Genomic DNA, 21,239 nt, shown 5'->3' on the forward strand with positions numbered 1-21,239 from the left:
GAAAAGACAAAAATATATAAATTTTAACAATTAAAACTTGAAGTTTTGCTCCAGCTTCCCCCTGATCCCAGGAAGTGCCAGCTCCACACTCCCTATTCCTCTCTCCTCCCTGCCGCTCCTTCACAAGGCCTGAGAGAGGCTGTGGGAGGAAAGGATGACATCTGGTTCCCACGCCTCCTTTTCACGGTGGAGGAAAGGGAGCCCAGTCTCAGCGTTTTCCTCTTTCCTCTCGGGACCTTGCTGGCAGCGTTCTGAGGGGCTCTAAGTCTAACGCAGTCCTTCGTGAAGACTAGCCGCCCGGGGGGAATCTCCCCCTCTGTGTATTTCATGCATAGCTTTGCTGAGCCAGGTCAGCACCAGGGTGGGTCCTGCCGGGTTCTGGCAGCAAAGCCTTAGAAACAGTGGCAGAGCCCAGGCACAGCCCCAGCACCTGGAGGGCTGCTTCTGGGAAGTATAGTGAGGAGGAGGTCCGCTAGTGCTTCCACACCAGAACCAGCAAAAGGGTGTGGGGAGGGCAGTCAGAAATAGTAATAGAACAGGAAGCACCGAGCCTGGTGTCAGTGCCCCATGCTGGCTTCTAGCTTCAAATGTAGATCTTCGTGATTCCTGGCCTGGATTCCCGTGGATCAGGGCAGGGACCAGGTCAGAGATGAGGCTTAGATGGGTTAGTCTCTGAAGAGGAGTCTTCAGCTGAGTGGTGCAAAACCAAGATTGATCCACAGATTGGGGATGGGCAGGAGACCACGCATGGTCAGGGTCAGATGGGGAAATGTATCCCCTTAGGGTCCAGAGTCCCATGCAGCCAGTTCCAAAGGTGTATCCTGCCACCCCTCCCAGAGGCCTCACATGTTCTTCTAAGGAGCCTGTGTACTTGTCTAGGGGCGGGAGGGTGGCAGTGGCTTGGGTACTGGGTACTAGCGTGGCAGTGTCACTCTCTCTTCACCCCCAGCCAGCCCTGTGAAGGAACTTATGACCTCAGTACCGCAGGAGTTTCCCTCTCTATGGTGGGAAGCCACCTACACTCCCTCACCCACCTTCTCAAGGCCATGCCCAGCCAGTAGCCCTGCCTCTCCCCACCCCCACCACACACTGAACTTGAGCACTAAATTGAAGGGCAGTGCAGGGCCTGGCACAAAGACATTAGGGTCTGTGCCACCACACCACAGCAGGCAGGGAGCCCCAGTTCTGTTAATGGTCTAGGGTGTGGCATTGGGTGAATTGCATCCTTTCTCAGGACCTCAGTTTCCTCATCTATAAAATAGTTTAAATTAAATTACCATTCCCTGATCTGAGAGTGTTAATTCTTAGATGAGGTAGAGGGGTGTTCTGTGGTTGAATAATGTAGGACACTGTGAATTAAACAAACTTAAACCAGTTTCTGTACTGCAGGACTTCTTAGAGTTTTTAAGATGTTAATGTGCATGCTAATGGATAGATTACCCAAGGATGTATGCAGCATTCCACAGATCGATTTGACCACAGAACTCTTTCATTCTCAGAGCATCTGGTGGGACCAGTGTTCTAATCAACACTTTTTGGGTCTAGCTGAGCTAAATGACCTGTAGGACCTTCTAGATCTAGAATCCTCGGTCTAAGTGCGTGCAGAAAATGAAGGTGCACAAGAGGAAAATGATAATAACAACACTGATACTTCATAGTTGTGTGGCTGGGCATGATGGCTCCTGCCTATAACCTCAGCACTTTCAGAGGCCGAGGTGGATGGATTGCTTGAGGCCAGGAGTCCAAGACCAGCCTGGGCAACATGGCAAAACCCCATCTCTACTAAAAATACAAAAATTAGCCAGGCATGGTAGTGCACACCTGTAATCCCTGCTACTCAGGAGGCTGAGGCAGGAGAATCACTGGAACCTAGGAAGTGGAGTTTGCCGTGAGCCAAAATTGCAACACGCACTACAGCCTGGACAACAGAGTGAGACTCTGCCTAAAAATAATAATAATTAATAGTTGCTGCCGTTATCTGAACCTAAGCACAGTGCTAACTGCTTTAGCTATATGATCTCATTTACTCCCCCTACAAATTTCCCTTGAAGAAGGTTTTATTATCCCCATTGTACACAGTAAGGATGCCGCAGCCCAGAGAAGTTAAGAAACCTCCATAGGTCACACAACTAGCAAGATGAGACTGGAACTCAAGCCTATATGACTCTAAAATCTGTACTCTTATAGCCCTGGTTCTAGTGAATTCCCTCTATAGCAAAATAATTGGGTTATTTGTTCTTTTGAAGCCTTCTTGCTGTGGTGACTAATGATCATTTTCCATAAAGTTATGACAGAAAGAGGTGCACACCGCCCACATTATTGTATATTCCCTGAGAACTGAATTACAGCTTAATTAAGCCTCTGTTGGGTGATAATGACGTATTCACCAAGCCTGAAGAGTTTCAGCCTTTGATAATGGGGACGGAGAAATGGCTGCCTGCACCCCTGGCCATGTTGTCATCTCTTTATGATCATCTATTTCCACACTAGGGACAAAACTTGAAGCCTCAGTGTACTTAGGCGAGGAAGTGGGCAGATGAACCTAATAAAGGGCTTCTGTTTCCCACATCCCTTCCAAGCCTGGACTCCCTAAACCTACACTCCTCATAGGTGTCTACTCAATCCAGGTTGGGAAGTTACATTAACAGCTTTGTTATGCGGTACTCAGGTCTAAATAATAACAGCAATCATGGGAGTGGCTCCCTTTTATTCACTCTTTTATTCCTCTTACACTATTATCTCCCCAAATGATAGCTGGGGAAACGGAGGCACTGAGAGATTAAAGGCTGTGCACAGGACCACATGTCTGGTTGAGTTGGAGCCAGGCTGTACCACAAAAGTCCTGGTTCCTTTCAGCCTCTTTCTCCCTTTTCTTTTGCCTTCCCACTCTCCCGTCTTTCTCTAGTTCTGCCTGACCTCATTGAACCCCTGGGCCCCAGCCAGCTCTCTCCTTTTCCTGTGATGAGAACTCGGATCTCACCATCAGAACAGGGCTCAGTTCCACTGGACCTGTCAGTCAACCCATCACAGTGTGGTCACTTCTCAGGAGTAGGGCAAAGCCAGCAACCTCAGGCACATGTGCAATTGCCTTTAATCCCCCGGCAACTCATTACCATTCCCATTTGCTGAATGGGAAACCTGAAGCTCCAAACTGAGACACAACAGCCAGTGAGTCGACAAGTTGACAGAGTTTAGATTTGAAGTCTGGTCTCTCTGATGGCCTGAGCCAACTCTAATAGTCTGAGCCTTTTGCCTGCCTCCATTTGAGCCTACAAGCATCCTCAGCTCTCAGTTGAGGCCACTCACTACAACCAAGTTCTCAGAGATCCTTACCAGATAAATGTGAAATGTGAAGCATAACCCCCGGCAACTTCCAGCCGCAGGAACATTTACTCTGCCTCCACACCCGGCCCTGCATTAGTCAATAGTAATTGTCAACAGTATTGATAGCGGTGGAGGCTTTTGCTGAGGTCACAGTGATGCTGCATGCAGCTGCCATCAATAATAACTTTTATGGGGTCCATTAAAGACAATTTCTGCCCCTGAAGGTTAATGTCAGCAGCTTTTATGTCACTGCTTAATATCTAAAATAAATACAGAATTGACTGTGTAATGTAAACACAAATCTTCCTACCCAGGGCCTTCAGGCAGAGCTAGCCCTCAGGCCTCTCCTCTCCTGCCAGGAGGGGCCAGCAGGCTGGGGGACAGTGGGAAGCCGGCATGTCAGGAACACAGTCAGCATGCAATAGATGTTTTTTAGATAGCAAAAGTTGCAATCTGAGCTTCACTCCCAAGCACGGGGTCAAGCTGACACAGTGTCTTTTGTGGATTCATTCTGTAATTCGTCCCACGGCTATACTGAGCTCCTTCATTGTGCAGCGTTATTCTAGGATGTGGACTCTAGATGACCCGTGGGGGAGGCAGGGCTCTGACCACCTTGTGGCTCTTTAATGGAGGTGCAGCAGGCAGTGTTTCAGAGTGGAAAAAGAATGCTAGTTTCAGAGTCCAGTGAGGAGACCTGGCCTCAAGTCCGGGTTGTACCAGTCCCAGCTCTGAGATCTTGGGCAAGTCATTTCACGTCTCGGAGCCACAGTTTTGTCATTTTAAAAAGAGTATGTCAGTGGTTACCAGGGACTATGAAGAGGCTGATGGGGAGTTATTGTTTAATGGGTACCGATTTTCAGTTTGGGATAATGAAAAGTTTCGGAGAGAAGCCAGAGTAATGGATGCACAACAGTGTGACTACACTAATGGCACTGAAATATATCCCTCAAAATGATTAAAAGGATTAAATGTTATGTATTTTTCACATAATAGAAAAAAATGCAAAAACAGCGTGCCATCTTCCTTCCTGGAAGTGTTGCCAGGAGCCTGTACTACAGCTTTTGTGAAGCGTCTGGTCTGTGTTGGGCCTTAATTCACAGGAGCTATTAATATTAATTTTTTAAAGAGCTGGATGATGACAATAGAGGAGCAGTTCATTTTGCCCTGAGGGCACAAAGGCTCATTCCTTCATTCCACTCGTGTTATGCAAGGGGCTTGAAAGCCTGGTAGGATTTCACTGCCTCTGAGGGATCTGAGAGAGGCATTCCCAGTAGAGACAATTGCCTGAGCCAAGGCTTGGAGGCAAGCAGAAGCATGATGGGGCTGGGGAACAGTACGAATGTACTCCTGATCTAATCCCAGTGGCAAATTGAGAAATCTACTTTGAAAGGAAACAATGAAACAGGATCACAATTACCACCCCCCCACACTCCAAATTATCAAGCAGCCTGGTGTCAAAAGGGAAATTATTGGTTAACCTAATTAGGCAGCCAAATTGCTCATTCAGAATCAGTAGATTAGGTGAGCATCTCCAAAGCACAGTGAGAAAGGAGCTCATTACCAATTAATTCCATTTAATTGCTCTGCTCTCCCTGCCCCCATACCCATGAGACTTGGGGTTAAAAATCTATAAGAATATCTACCATTAAGTCCCAAGGTGGTCAAAGTACTGCAGCAACCCAACCCATTGTACAATGAGGCACCATCTTCTAGGGTGGGAAGTTAGGTTCCATCTGCTAGGGTGGGGATCGGGCCCACATTTGATTACTATTCTGCTTTGGAAGCCAGTGCACAGCTCTCCCAGGAAGGCAGAGGGGCTCCATGTTTTCAAGGAATTAGAGTCCCTTACCAGACAGAGCTATCCACGTAAACCTTGTGCATGCTGTAAGCCCCCAGGCTGCCAAGAGAACTGAGTAGAGCCTGGTAGAGCCAGAGCCTTTGAGCCTCTAAGAATCTGTGAGCTAGAAGGAACCTTGGAGACAACAAGCCCACCAACTCTTAACCTGCCCTCATTTTCTAGCCAAGGACACAGAGATTTGGAGCAGTTAGGTATATCGTTGAAGGGTGCACAGCTAGTCAACGTCAGAGGCAGGGTGTGAATCAAGATCCATCCCACTACAGTACTCATTATCCTTCTGGACCACTGTGTGCTACAATCTTTTTTGTTTTATAGAGACATGTTTATGTTAGCTCAACCCATAAAATATATGAGATCTGGGAGATGATTCTAGCTATATCCAGAACATAAACCTCTTTGTCAATATTACAAACTTCCAGAAAAGAAAGTGAACCCAGGCTGGCGCAGTGGCCCATGCCTAGAATCCCAGCACTTTGGGAGGCCAAGGCGGATGGATCACAAGGTCAGGAGATCGAGACCATCCTGGCTAACACGGTGAAACCCCGTATCTACTAAAAATACAAAAATATTAGCCAGGCATTGTGGCACGCACCTGTAGTCCCAGCTACTTGGGAGGCTGAGGCAGGAGAATCACTTGAACCCAGGAGGCAGAGGTTGCCGTGAGACAAGATCACGCCACTACACTCCAGCCTGGACCACAGAGCCATACTCTGTCTCAAAAAAAAAAAAAAAAAAAGTGAATCTATAACCTATTAGAAGTGATCAGGACCTGGAGATTACACTGGGCCATTCTCAAATTATGACATGCTAGAGGAATGATATTTGAAGTATGTGTTTTAGAGGGTTAAGAGAAATATTCCACCAGGACGTATCTGAGAAGGCTTTATGGAAGAAGTGCTGGTCCCTAGGTTTTGAGGGCTGGAAAACACTTTAACAGGCAAAGAGTAGGCAGAGGGGATGTTTTATGTGGGCAAAGCTTGGGGGTAAACCAGTTGAAGGTGTGTCACATAAGGCTAGAACATAAGTGTGTGCAACTGGGAATGGGGGGCAGTGTCCTAGGAGATAAGGATGGCAAGTTAGTTGGATTGTCTGTCATTCCACAACAATTTGTTGAGCACCTACTATGTACCAGGCACTCATTTAGGTACTGGGGTTCCAGCAATGATCAAAGCAGACAAAACTGCCCCCTCTGATGAAGATTACATTTTAATGGGGAGATTGATGATGAACAAGATGAAAAATAAATAGCATAGGTTGTTTCTCTATAATAGTTGTTATGGAAAGGGGGACAGTGAGTCCCAAGGTGTGTCTGGGTGGTGGGGGTTGCAGTTGTAAATATGGTAGCCAGAGAAGGCTTCATGGAGAAGGTGACATTTGAACAAAGCCTTGAGGTAGGTGAGGGAGCAGGCTGTGAGGATGTCTGGAAGAAAAGTGATCTTGGCAAAGGTTCTAGAGCCTTGAGACAGGAGTGTGTGTGTGGCTAGTTGAAGTGCAGCAAGGAGGCCAGAGTGGCTAGATGGTAGAGGAGGCCAAAGAGGGGAGGGGAGGCCAGTGTGTGCAGGCCAGTGAGGGGAGCCGCGGGAGGGTTCTGAGTGGAGAAGTGATGAGGTCTGACTAATGCTTGAACGGGATCATTCTGGAAGCTGTGTTGAGAGTAGTCTAACAGGCAAAGGCTGAAGTAGGTGGCTCTTGCAGTCATCCAGGAGAGAGACGACAGGTGGTCAGGTTAGAGTGAGCCATAGGTGAGGAATGGGCAAAGGATGTAGTTCACTGAGGTGCGGCAGTGAGGGTACTACCTGTACCTGTGGAAGGGGATAGAACTTTCTCTTCCCTGTTGCTCCCCATCATCTTGTTAGCATTGAGGATGACTTCAGTACTCTTAAATTCTATGACCAGAATGGCTTGCCAGTACTCTAAGGATAGGGGGCTCACCTCTGACCCTTCTCCCGGCCTGACCGCTAACTTGGCCCAGTTCAGGTCCTTTAGCCACAGCCTGCCCCGTGCCACACCCGTGCCTTCTTGTTCTTAGTCCATGGCTTTGGTCCTGAGCCGTGTCCCTTGCCCACTCCTCCCAGCACGCCCCATCCCGCTGCCAGCCATCTTGGTTTCTGACCTTGCTGCCTGACTCCCTCACCCAGCCTAGCCTTATCTTCCACATGAGACTCTTGGAACCATCATTTTTTGATACAATCTCAGCTTCCCTTTAAGCCATAATTTTAGCCCTTCCTTCTGCTTGGTTGCCTCAAGCTGCCTTAGTGGAGTTTGACCTGGGGCCTCCTCTCTGTAGCATGGCATCTGCTGGAATTGCCTGTGATCTGGGAGCCAACACCTGACAATGGCTGCTAGCTTTGTGGTTCGTAGGAGTCCCTTTAAGAAGTCGTGGCCCAGATTAAATGCACCCCCTAACCACTTCCCGCTGGCAAGCTCTGTGACTCTCCCTGGCGGCAGCACATACTAATACAGTAGCACCTTTCTTCTGAAAGGGCAAGGGAGGAAAAGGAAGGCTCAGAGCCATGCTAAATTAAGACAGATTGCATTCCTGAAACTTGGTTAAGACCCGCCGAGTGTGCAGAGAGGTGCAGCAAATGAGAGTTTTGTTTTAAATTTGAGACACTACGACTTTCAATTCCAATGGAGGCAACGACATGCATGATGACAAACTTCCTACCGAAAGATGTTTGAGAAGCATTTTCCCTGTCAGTAAGCTCAGCTTTGTCCAAGGAGAGTGGTTTCTGAGGCTGCTTGAACTTCATCTGACCCAGGATGACTTCAGGGAAGAAAAAGAATAACCAACATTGGGAGAGGAGCTTCCTGCCTGTGGGAGCCTAGTTCCAGGGGCAGATGTGTGGAGTCCGGGATGAATCTGGTTTCAATTCTAGGCTGTGTCACCCGTCCTAGTGTGACTTTGACCTAGTCACTTCTCTCTGAGCATTATCATAGATTCCCCATCAGCCAAGAAAGGTCAGTGGAATCTCAGAGAGTGAGATAACTTGGAAGGAGAATAGCCTTTGGCAACAAACTTGGAATCCCAACTCAACTACTTAGGAATTGAGTGATTTTGTGCAAATTACTAAATCTCACTGAGTCTCGGTTTCTTCATCTGAAACCTGGGAATACATGAACGTCTACCTTCTAAGGTTGTAATGAGAATGGAAGGTGATTATGCATGTGAAAAAGCAGAACAGTGTTTTTAAAACTATGGGTCAGTCAATCACAAAATAAATTTTATAGCTCAACACCATCGTTTAAAATAATAAATAGGCTGGGCACAGTAGCTCATGCCTGTAATCCAAATATTTTGGGAGGCCAAGGCAGGCAGATTGCTTGAGGTCAGAAGTTCAAGACCAGCCTGGTCAACATAGTGAAACCCCCAACTCTACTAAAAATACAAAAATTAGCTGGGCCTGATGGTGCACACCTGTAGTCCCAGCTACTGAGGAAACTAAGGTGGGAGGATCTTTTGAACCTGGGAGGCGGAGGTTGCTGTGAGCCAAGATCATACCACTGCACTCCAGCCTAGATAACTGCATCTCATAATAAATTATTATTAATAATTTAATGAATAGAGAGAAGCAGAATAAGGTATATGGAACATAGTAAGATAAGTATTATTTTGTAAAATTTTTATTCCAGTTACACTACATACAACACGTGTACTCGAATGTCATGTAAAATATATTTATTATTATAAATTTTAGTAAACACAGGCTTACAAGATGGTAGCTAGGAGCCAAGCACCCATGCCTGTGAACTCAGCACTTTGGGAGGCCAAGGTGGGAGGAACGCTTGAACAAAAAATAACAACGGAAAATAGCCAAGGATGATGGTGTGCACCTGAAGTCCCAGCTACTCAGAAGACTGAAGGAGCCTGGGTGATAGAGGCTGCAGTGAGCTATGATTGCACCACTGAACTCTAACCTGGACAACAGAACAAGACCCTATCTCCAAAAAAAAAAAAAAAAAAAAAAAGATGGTAGCTGGAATATGGCTGCACCTTGTGAATGTTAATTCCCTTCCTTCAAGGAGCCCTTAGCTCAAAAATTCATTGATTCATGATGTAATAGTCTTGGCAAAAAACTGTTGGCCTTGAATGTCTAGGGTCCCCTTTCTGAGAATGACTAGGTATCCAGGCAGGGGCTCATGACCCAGCTGAAAAGAGATTTGCTCCGGGATCAGAGACTTACTCAAGGTCACACAGCATGTACAGTGATAAAGCTGGAATCCCTAATTTGTAGAACCTGGGCATCTCTCCTCTCCCCTCCCCAAGCTCCCTTCTATGTATATGGTCATTGGGTTGATTAATAAGCCCTAGAGTAGCTGTGGGCTGTAAGGACAGCAGGAAAAGCGTCCCCAAACAGGGAGAGCTAACTTAGGAAGATGCAGAGGCTGGATGAGGCATAAGCTGGGTTCACACACCCAGCTGGATCTCTCCACTGAGCACAAAGGCAACTGGAGAGGAACCCAGAGCAGATAGCAATGGGCGCAACATGAAAGTAGCATGTCAAGAGAAATCTGGCTTCTCCCAACCCATAGATCATTACCACAAATTTAATTTCACACTGATCAACCCAGGCAGATGGATGGACCACCACATAGAAGACTTGCTTTCCTTTGACTTCTCGCTGGAAGGGAACATAGGGAGCAAAGGATGAAGAGGGGCTCCAGGAGTTCATCTGGGTTTCATACATGAAGCCCAAAGGCAGCAATTACCCATACCCCACAAAATGCCTCTTTCAGGGAGAGCCCGTAGGGATGACCAGACCTTCCCTGAAACGCTCCCCAAAGTGACAAGCCCAGCTTCCTCTGATGGTGGGCAGCAGCAGCAATGAGGAAAAGGAGCATTGGACTAGCAGTCAGAGGGCATGGGTGTGACTCCTGGCTGGTGAGGGTGTTTAGGAAATAGAAAAGATCTGTTATGGCTAAAGTCTGTGAGATCAAGAAAAGATGTGGCCATGGAGGAGAGCTGGGCTCCATCATGGCAAGGGATGGTTCTGAATTACTGGCTCAACAGTTCAACCTCTGTCCTGAAGGTGATAGGAATCACAGGAATATTTTAAGCAGGGAGAGGTTACAGGTGACAGATGCCTTCCCTGATTCATGCAAGAACAGACATGCCATCTAGAGTGGTCTTGTTCTTGAGAAGACTGCAGTCGCCTTTAGCTTTGAGTTACTGGCAGTTTAAATAAATAAAGCTGCAGGTCTGGCTGGAACCTACATTCATAAAGCATTTGCCCTGGATAAATAACTAACCATGAACTTATCAAGAACCTCAGGTCCCACCTCTGCCAAAATTTGACTTTGATTTTGTCTATCAGATTTTGTTATCAGATTTTCTTTATAAAGGGTTTGTTTGCATACATAATTACTATCTTCCTGTCTGAACAAACCTGATTTAGTATGGGTTTCCTAGAAAGCAGAGCTGAAGCAAAGATTAAAAGCTGATGCTTTATGTAGGAGAAGTAATCTCAGGAACATGAGACAAAGAAAGATGAGAAGCAAAGAAAGGTGATATGTCACCATGCTGGCCAGTGCCTCACAACAAACCGCAGACCTACCTCATCTCTAAGCAGGAATGGCTCCTGAGAAGGCTCTCAGGCAGGCTGTATGTACAGTCATGTCTCCAGAGCAGTCTGTGGGAAGAAGGCAAGACAAGCAGTTAATGGGTGCTAGGCAGCAGAATTCAATGGACCAACTGGCCACAGTGGCAGCGAAGTGCTACCATTGACTGAGGGGCCAGCAGATGGCGGGCCCAAGAGACTCTGAAAGGATGCATAAGCTGTGATGGATGTTGCTGTTAACCGCTTCTCTTTCCCTCCCTCCCTTTCCCCTTCCCTCCCTCCCTCCCTTGCCACATCCCCCTGCTCCTTTCTCTGTGTCTTTTTACTCATAAACTCTACCTGTCAATAATTGTAAGAGTAGTGCTCACTATTTATTGTATACTTACAGTGAACCAGATGGTATGCATTCATTACTTCATTTCATTACCGTGTCAGCCAATGAAACAAGGGTTGTTCCCCATTAAAAAGTGGGCAAAGGACTTGAACAGACACTTCTCAAAAGAAAGCATACATGTGGCCAACAAACACGTAAAAGAAAGCTCACCATCACTGATCATTAGAGAAATGCACATCAAAACCACAATTAGATATTATCTCATGCCAGTCAGAATGGCTATCACTAAAAAGTCAAAAAAACAACAGACATTGGCAAGTTTGCAGAGAGAAAGGACTGCTTTTAAACTGTTGGTGGAGTGTAAATTAAATTAGTTGAACCATTGTGGAAGGCAGTGTGGCAATTCATTGAAGACCTAGAGGCAGAAATACCATTTGACCCAGCAATCCCCTTACTAGGTATATGTCCAAAGGAATATAAATCATTCTGTCATAAAGATACCTGCACACATGTGTTCACTGCAGCACAATTTACAATAGCAAAGACATGGAATCAACCTAAATGTTCATCAGTGTTAGACTGGATAAAGAAAATGTGGTACATATACACCATGGAATACTATGTAGCCATAAAAAATAACAAAGTATCCTTTGCAGGGACATGGATGGAGCTGGAAGCCATTTTCCTCAGCAAACTAATGCAGAAACAAAAATCAGACCCTGCATGTTCTCACTTATAAGTGGGAGCTGAATGATGAGAACACATGGACACACTGCAGGGACAACACACACTGGGGTCCATCAGAGGTGGATATGGAGGGGAGGGAGAACATCAGGAAGAATAGCTAACCATGACACGTGTTTACTTATGTAACAAACCTGAACAACTGGCACATGTACTCCTGAACTTAAAAGTTGAAGGGAAAAAATAGGGGTTGTTTTTCCGGTTTTAGAACTGATGAAATTGAGGCCTCAAAAGCATAAGTAACTTGCCAGCTAGCCAGTCACAAAGCTGATACCGAAACCAGGGCTATCCAAATCCAAAGCTCTTACCCCTAGTCACATTACCTGATGGAGACAGGAGCGTAGAACTACTTTTATGGGTTAAAAAGGTGTCGATGTATCAGCCTAGCCCCTCTAGACACACACTTAGTGTCTCCATGTTAAAAGCATATACTCTGGAGTCAGTCTGCCTAGGTTGTAATCTTAGCACTTCCACTTATTTGCTGTGTTACCTTGTGTTAAACAAGGCAGGTCTCTTCATCTCTCCATGCCTCAGTGTTCTCACCTGTAAAATGGAGATAATTCTGGTATCTCTCTCACAGTGTGGTTGTAAGGATTAAATGAGGTAAGAAAGCTGAAGAACTTAGAATCGTGTCTGGCACACAGGAAGTGCTATATAAGTGTATGCTGTTGTTAATTGCACTGCACTTCATGATTTACAAAGTGTTTTCATATTTTGTTTAACATTTGCAACAAGCTTTGAGGTAGATATGGGTCTCCTTCTTGTTTGGAAGTGTTCTTGAGATCATGCAGCTGGCGCGTGGTAATGATGGGATTCAACCCCAGGTCTATCTGACTCCACACCCACACACAGCTGTTCATAACTCTCTGGCAGCTGGTCAGCCTGGCTCTAACTGCCAGAGATGATTCCTTAAGTACCAGGGCCAAGTATGAAAAGGCTCCAGCTAGCCTGATTTTCTTCAGGCCACTTTCTCCCAGTTTGCTCTGTGAGAAGGATCCCTCTTCTGGAAGAAACCATCCTTCAAATAAATAGCCAAACCCTTTCTGTTCCAAACACTGAAGAGGAATTTTCTTCCCACCATTGCTCAGCAGCCTGGCTCCTAAATGAGTTTGCTGTACTTAGTTTGTGGAGTACCTTAACTACAAAACAAATTGCTTTCCTGAATGTGCCTCCAAGAAGGAAATAAGTGTATAGAACAAACCAGATTCAAAGCATGGTATAAACAAGGGGAAATTGTTGGCAGTTCCAGCTGCTTGTAAAGATGCAAGAGAGAGGAGAGAAGAGCCCTCATGGGTGTGAAGTGGGCTGTGAAAGTACGGAAGAAGGTGCTTCAAATAGGAACCAAATGGGCTGAGTCAGAAGGTAGACAGCAATTAGAAGTGAGGCGCCTCCAGGCATCTCTCTCTCACTCTGCATGCAGCCTCACCTGCAAGCAAAAAGAGGGAAACCGCTTAAACCAAAGGATTTACCCTCCTCTCTGCCTGCATCCACAGCCTTCAATCATTTATAACCTCAGCAGTAGAGCTAGTGCTAAAAGATGAATTTTACTTAGAAAAAAGATTGTGTCATTTTTTTCCCCAGCCAGATTTAAAAAGCTCCTCAAAAGTCTGCTCTGGCAGCCTGACGATTACTATTCACATTTAGGGAGTGCGTAATAGCTCACAGTGCCCTTTAACACCTGGCATTTCACAAATGGTGACAACATCTCTCCAGTCCAGGGCACCTGAGCCCACACCCTGGCTTTGAATCCTGACAATGGACCTTTGGCCTTGGAGCCTGGGTCTGGATGTGCCCAAGGTTTGGTAAGTTACTAAAAGCACTTACAGCACCCGGCGTAGAGTGGGACTCACAATTAATATTTGCTACAGCAATGTGGGGAAGAAAGCAAATCAGCAAAGGGAAAAGGTGCATGGGACAAAGTTCAGAGGAAGCCGGGCAAAAGCTTCCAAGAGTTTTTCTCTCAGCAGAGTCATGTAGGAAGTGCTCTATTTCAACAGCCGGGATCTGTGATGACACCTGCAAAGTGCTGTCCACCGTGGAATCTCAAGAGACCCAGGGCCCCAAATGTTGATCAGGAGCTAGTCATTTAGGTGTCCTCTGCCTACCATGTACCAAATTCCAGACTCCAGAAGGAAATAAGGTGTTTAACATAAACATTGTTTGTACAATCTAGGCACAATCCAGTCTAGGCACCGATAACCCCTCCTATCATTTAGGACATAGGCAACTGTTTACCAGCCAGGTTCTCAGGCACCAGCCCAAGGCCAGCCTTGCAAGCAGAGCTTTCTAAGGAGGCAGTCTTCGGCCTGCTATGTGAACTCCTTTCTGCCCCCTGCCTCTTAGACTGCCCTCCGGTTTGGCTAGTAAGTGGCCCTAGCAACCCCCCTATTGTGTACTTCTCAGGACAGCCTTGTAGTTCTTTCTCTACTCATCGTCCTTCATGCAGTAACTCTTAGAAAGTGATTATAAACTTTATGAGAAATCCTGATAAAGCTCACTGCTAGTGCTGGTGAAGACAGTGGAGAGAAAATGAAATGATGTATCCCGAGTAGGGGGGAAAAAGCCACGTCCAAACAAATCTCACCATGGGTCAGTGCCACTTGGTCCAAAGTTGTATTGAACTGGGGGCTGTGCTGCCCAGTGACTGACTGTGTGCTGCTCCCATTCAGCAAATGTGTGCCAAGCAAGATGCTAGTGCTGCCTGGCTGCAGGAAGGCTAAGTGGAACTGGCGTGGTCTCTACCCCAGGGGCTTATGGTGTACAGAAGACAGATACCTACCGAGGCATAGGTCAATGCTGTGAAGTCCTCTAGGTGACCAGCAGTCAGAGAATCAGCAGAAGAAATGCAGCCCTGCTTGGACAAATGGATAAAATGATGGCTAAGTTACCCTGAAGTTTTAAGCACCGACCAAGGGAGATCTGGGATGGGACCACAGGCAGAAAAATGTCCACCAGAATGATCTCACACCCCTGCCCATCCTGTAACGTGGTTTTCAGGAGTTTTGATGGCAAAAGAGGCAAGTTAGAGGTTGTGGGGTCTGGATCCCTGTTTGATGGAGAAAGTAGGCTAGGGAGAAGCTTTAGTTGGCAGCCAGGTACAGAAAAGGCCCAGATGCCTTGCTATCCAGAATCAGTCTCCCTGCTAGGTCAGGGTAACACTGAAACCTCTGTTAATACAATCTGTCCAAAGAGTGCCCGAAACTTACATGTAGTTAGTTGAACAAAGACACAATCACAGACTCTTTGCAGCACAGAAGCAGCACACCATGTGGAGCTGTTAGGGTTCCAGCAGAAGGTGTTAGGATGTGCAGGAATGGGCCTTGTGTCACATGATTTGGGGGTGGGGTCCAGGATCAGGGCTTTGCTCTAGACTGGATACTGCAAGGGAATGGGCAATTCTCTGCTGGAGTATCTTAATAACTCTTACACGGAAGGCAGGAAAAATGATGTGAAGTTGAAGTGGTCACTGAAAAAGAGGTGGCAGTCACTCATGTTAGGCAGGACAGGAAGCATCTGGTCATTTTGTGGTTTGAACAATGTTCTTGTGTTTTTGAGTTTAGACCTGATTGTAGAGTAACCTTGTTTTTGCCTTGATCCATTACAGTCAGAGTTGCCTTGTTTGAGGTTGGTATGTGAAATTGTTGATATTCAACAGGTGAATGCCACCACCTCACTGCAAGTCCCAGGCCAGCTCCTGGCTGTTGGAGACTGACTTTTGCTTTCTTACCTCAAACCAAAAGACAAAAAGAAAAATTGCACCAGGTATGACAGGGCTTCAAGAGCCTTCAGTGACCTGTGGCCATGATAAATCTGTGTCTAGGAAAAATAATAATGAAAATGACTTAATAATAGGTGCTATTATATTAATTAAATGCTATTAAATAATTGCTTATTTAATAATTATTACTTAGTTCTTATTACAGGTCAAATATCATATAGGCCTGTTTAAATACACCATCTCATTTCATCCTCCTCTTAATATCTCTACAAGATTGGTATTTTCTTTTTTTGCAGTTACAGAAATAGGGACTCAAACAAGTTAAGTGCCAGGCCTCAGGGCACCTGCCTAATGAGGCTGAATTCAAGCATAGATACCAGCCTGACTCCAGACCTGCATTCTCCCACTACCCTAGGCCCCCTTGATGCACAGGCACTCAAAGAGAAGGGCTGCCGAGCTATTAACTGAAATTGGTCTTCGTTCAAGGAGCCTAAGAGCTCTGAGACAAATCCGAAGTGTGTTCAGAGACAGGGCACTTCCAGGACCACAGACTGTCACGGCCCACAGAAGCCCAGGCCCTGGCAGAGTGTGGTAGTTCCCAGGAGCTACTGTCATTGCATCAGCAAAGCGAGCCCGTCCTGGCCTCCTCAGAGAGCACGAGTGAGCTTGATGTATTTTTTATTCCTGCAAGCTGGCTAATTAATATGAAAGAGAGCTGCCCACTATTGATTAGCTTTGTGTTCCACCACAACAGAGTCATTATGAAACTCAGTATCTAGAGCTCAAAAGCTGGGGTGAAACCTTTTAAGTGGAACTGATGAGTGACCTCGTCATCCCTGTCAAAGGTCCAGCATTGTTTTGTGGAGGGAGGGGGAGCTCAGAGTCTTTTTTAAGTCTGTCTCTTGGTCAGAGGCATTATTTTTCTTCAGTGCTCCACTTTACATTAGGTTGGTGCAAAAGTAACTATGGGTTTCACTATTACTTTTAATTAAGTATTATTTCAAGGTAATACTTACCTTGAAATCTTTTCACAGATCTGGGTCGATCTAGGCAAAGCCATGGTTTATCTATCTCAGTGTAATCAGGGCCTGGCACATAACATTCCATAAATATGTATGGATTAGAATGGGTTCTCATCACGTCTCGATGAATCATCAAGCACATGTTTCTTATGCTAGACAGAGGCCCAGAAAGGAGAAACAAGAGAATAGAACTCATGTTTATTGGGTGTTGCATTCATGTCCTAGGGCTGCTGTCACAAAGTACTGCCAACCAAGTGCCTTAAAACAACTGCAATTCACTATCTCGTGGTTCTGGAGAGTAGAAGTCTGAAATAACTGTATGGACAGGGCCATGCTCTCTCTGAACCCTGCAGGGGAATGCGTCTTTGCCTCTTCCTAGCTGCAGTGGGTTGCCGCCATCTCTGGCATTCCCTGGCTTGCAGCTGCATCACTCCGGTCTAGATCCATTGTCACATGGATTCATTCTCCCTGCAGGGTGCTATCTTCACATGGCTGCTGTCTTATATGCACACCAGTCATATTGGATTGGGTTCCCACCATACTCTGCTATGACTTCATCTCATCCAATTACATCTGCAACAACTCCATATCCAGATAAGGCCACATTTGGAAGTCCTGGGGTCAGCACTTCAACATGTCATTTTTTGTGGGGGAAGAGTTCATCCCATAAGATGCCCGTTAGGTGCCAAGCACTATGACAGCCCCTTTGAACACTCCACCCCGCAGAAGCCTGGGTCGTAAGTTTGCAGCTTTTTGATGCCCTGTGAACTGTAACAGAAGAAACCATTTTGTTGGGAATGATGGAGCAGTTGCCACTCCATCTGGGTCCTGAGGCCTGCCTAAAATGCCCTCCCCATCTCCCTGGCTGACAGCTCTTCACAGCTGAGCAGGCCGGCTCAGGACACACAATATTATGCCTCTTCTGAGTAAGTCAGCTCCTTCATTGGAGATGTGCTGCCACAGGGAAGATTCCTGCCTGAGACTGTGTGTGACCCTGTAGCCTTGCCTAGAACAGCAAGAGATGTGGCTACATGGGAATGCATGTGTAAGAATGACTGCAAGTACAAAGTGCAAGTGTGCTTGACAGCATATGAGTGTGTGTGACAATGTCAGTGCATTTACATCAGCGCAGGAACAAACGGGTGACAGTGCGTAGGGAACACATGAGCAAGATCGTGGGGGTTTGACTCCACATGAGGGTGCATTTGTGCGTGTCTGCACAAGAATGAAGGAGTAGGTGGGGATTTCTACCAAATACCTGTTGTATTTTAGAATTAACCAGCAGGCAAAGGTGAAGTCTTTCTTCCCACTAAGATGAGGAAGAAGGGCTTTGGGGGCTTTTTTTAATTTCAGGAAAAAAAAAGAGGCATCATCCAGTTAGTGGTTTTTAATTAGGAACAGGTCCCAGAGAAGCTGCTTCTGCAGCAGCACCAATAAATCACTCATTAACTGTCCATGGCTGCCTGCCTCCAAGCTGGGCTTCTCTGTAGCCTGTGCTCCAGGAGGAGCCAGGCTAGGGTCCTCTACTGCAGACCTGTCAGTAAGGGGTTAGAATGCCTGTCTCCTTGTCTCTCTCCTCCTAAAAGCATCCCCAAACCACACGACGTAGGAGAGGAAAGGGCTAAGCCTCCAGTCATCAACTCATGGACTTAAATCCCAATCTCACTGCACCAGCCTCTTCCTGATCCATCCCCTTCTGACCCCACTGACCCCATCTCTCACCACTCTCCCTTGATCCAGCTTCCAACTCCACTGTGCTTCTTCACATTCCTGGATCACAACATCCTTCATAGTTTTGCACATGCCTGATGGAGCTGAGACCGTGCATCCACCTGTGCCTCCTGCAGACAGGAGCATGCAGCGGACGCTCAGGAAATCAATTCTTGCCTTCCCAGCCCCCTGCCAACTTTCTCACCAATGCAGTATCCTCCAGCCATGTTTTAAAGTATTGATTTTAGTTAAAATCATCATAGACTTGGGGAGGTGGAAAGAGAATAACTGTTGAATGGGTATGGGGGTTTCTCTGGGGAGTGGCGAAAATGTTTTAGAACCAGATAGTCATGAGGGTTGCACAACATTGGGTATACTAAATTCCACTGAATTGTAGGCTTTTTAATGGTTAAAATGATGAGTTTTATGTATAGCTTTCTATAATAAACATACTTTAAAAAAAAAAAAAAACCAGGGCACCTCATTCACCTTATCCACTTCAGCATTCATTTATTGAATGCATCCGTAGGATCAGGCCCCAGGGATACAGATGTGTTTGGGGTTAGGGGATGCAGACTGATATGCTGCCGAAGCGATTTTCCTGTTTTAACCCAAGTAGTCTGTGTAAATCTCAAATCACTGAGATGTTGTTATATTCATCCCCACTTTATACATGAGAAAATTAAAAATCACAAAACAGGGGTCTTATCCAGAGCCACACAGCTCTTAAGGAACATAATAGGATATGAACCCATCCTGTGTTTAGTACGATGTGTTTCAGGCCCAGCTTAAGCATAACACAGCTAGAGGTTGCAGAAACCGTGTACTCCTGACATATTAGCAAAACAGACCTTGGCTAAGGACAGCTCCTCTGCCTCCTTTGGCTGAGGGTTCTACCATCTCGCCTACCCAGTCCTCCTGGCTTCTAGGCACCCCGCCCCTATTGCCTTCTCAGCACTGCTGTACAGAGATCCCTCTGACCTGATTAACTAGATTCTCCCTGCTAGACATTTTTATTAGTGCCCTGACCTTCCTGCCAAGCAGTAATTTCATGAAACTGTGACTTTGGGATGACATTCTTTATGTTTGTTTTTGTTTTTTGAAACTATGTACAATTCATTCAAAACTCACAGCCAGCCCTGCTTTTGTGCTCTACTGAAATGTGTCGAAGAATGTAAGGATAACTGTTGAATATTTTCCCCACATTTAAAAATATATGTGGTCTAATGAGGCCATTCTTTAATCTGATGGGGTTGGGGGACCTGTTAGAATTATCAGCTTTTGACTTAGGGAGCTCAGGAATCCCCCTCCTTAGGGACCAAGTCCAGATGTAACCCTGGAAGCCTGAAGTTCAAAGTCAGTGGGATTATGGCTTGGTGCAAAACTGGCAAAATATGTCACCAGTGCCCTCCTCCAGGCAGTGAGGCATAAGCCAGGGTCTGCATGTAGTTTGGGTTGGCATCAGTACAGGGATACATCAGAGAAGGGAATCAACAAGTTAAATGCTGCCTCTGAGGCCAAACGGAGATAAGAATAACACTGTGGAGGTAAGAGATATGGAGTTGGTAATCATAGGCTATTTTCTTTTGACTCCAGATCTCATGTTCATTTTTCTAGGCTTATTTGTTCACTCATCCATTCATTCATTCTTCAGATGTTTATGGCAAACCTGATATTTCCATGTCCTGTTTTAGTGATTATAGGCAAAAAAAAAAAAAAAGAGATTTCTGTATCAGCATAGGCCAACAGCTAAATTAACAGCAAAGGGTTAAACTATGGTACAGTAACAAACAACCCTAATATATGAGTGGCTTAACAGAGTTTATTTCTCATGTTATGTACCCAACGTGCTTTGGGGCTGTGGGGAGACTTTGCTCCACACAGTCTGTCATGGACCCAGAGTGATAAACCTCTACCATCTTGTGGAGCTACCCATTCAGGAGCAAATAGCCTTTTTGGCTGCTCCTCACAGTCCACAGGCCTGAATTAGTCTTATGCCCACTTAACTACAAAGGAGAATTGACATGTGCACCTTCCGTGTGCCAGAAGCAGAAGAGAACCAGACACAGTCAGCACCAAAAGTCTCTACACAACATAGAATAAAAAGAGCCAAGATATGAACACAGTAGAACACTATCCTCTGAGGTGTTTCCATCTAGCAGAAGAGACATGTGAACAGACCTAACTAACAGCTGAGAGAAGCCAAAAGTGTGTTGGAGAGGGGGAAGAGAAATTGTGATGTGAGATCCAAGAGGAGGAAGCCATTTACTGGAATATCCTAGGGTGGGGTGGGTTGCTGGCAGTTTAGCCAGGAAATGTCGTGGCATGCTAAAACGTGCATGTACTGTGTGACTTAGGGAGCTCCGTGCAGGTGGCTTTTGTGGCAAGATGTGCTTGGGCACCACATGTAGGCGTTGGAACCTTATTCTGTAGGGAAGGAAAGCCACTGAAAAGCTTTCTAGGAAGGGATATGATCCTATACATTTTAGGAAGATCACCCCGGCTCTACCTGACGGAGGAGAGTTAGAGACAGATTGTGGCCCCTGGAATCTGAATAGTAATCATGCAGATGGATTTGAGAGGTACTTATCTGGAAGAAGTGATAAAATTTGGTAACTAAATGGATGTGGGTTGGGGAGAAAGGAAATGGACACAGGTTTGTGGCCTGGATTTTGACTGGGGTATCTCTTAGTCCTTTCAGGATGCTGTAAGAAAATATGCTAGACTGGATAAATTACGAGCCACAGAAATTTCTTGCTCACAGTTCTGGAGGCTGGGAAGTCCAAGATGAAGGCACCAACAGATTCAGTGTCTGGTGAGGGCTTGCACTCTGCTTCACAGATGGTGCCTTCTGTGTCCTCACGTGGTAGAAGGAGAGAACAAGTTCCCCTGAGCCTCTTTTGTAATGGCACTAATCCCATTCATAACGGAAGAGCCCTCTTGACCTAACTACCTCCCAAAGGCCCCACTT

At 46.0% G+C, this 21,239-nt stretch overlaps 1 protein-coding gene across 12 annotated transcripts in view; it reads left to right on the plus strand.

The window, feature by feature from the left end:
• TENM4 (teneurin transmembrane protein 4) overlaps positions 1–21,239 on the plus strand; it is a 3,057,282-nt gene that overhangs the window by 2,636,151 nt on the left and 399,892 nt on the right. The window lies entirely within an intron of this gene.

The sequence above is a fragment of the Sapajus apella genome, unplaced genomic scaffold, assembly GCF_009761245.1.
Source record: "Sapajus apella isolate SASKATOON/1434 unplaced genomic scaffold, GSC_monkey_1.0 scaffold34, whole genome shotgun sequence".
Lineage (NCBI taxonomy): Eukaryota > Metazoa > Chordata > Mammalia > Primates > Cebidae > Sapajus > Sapajus apella.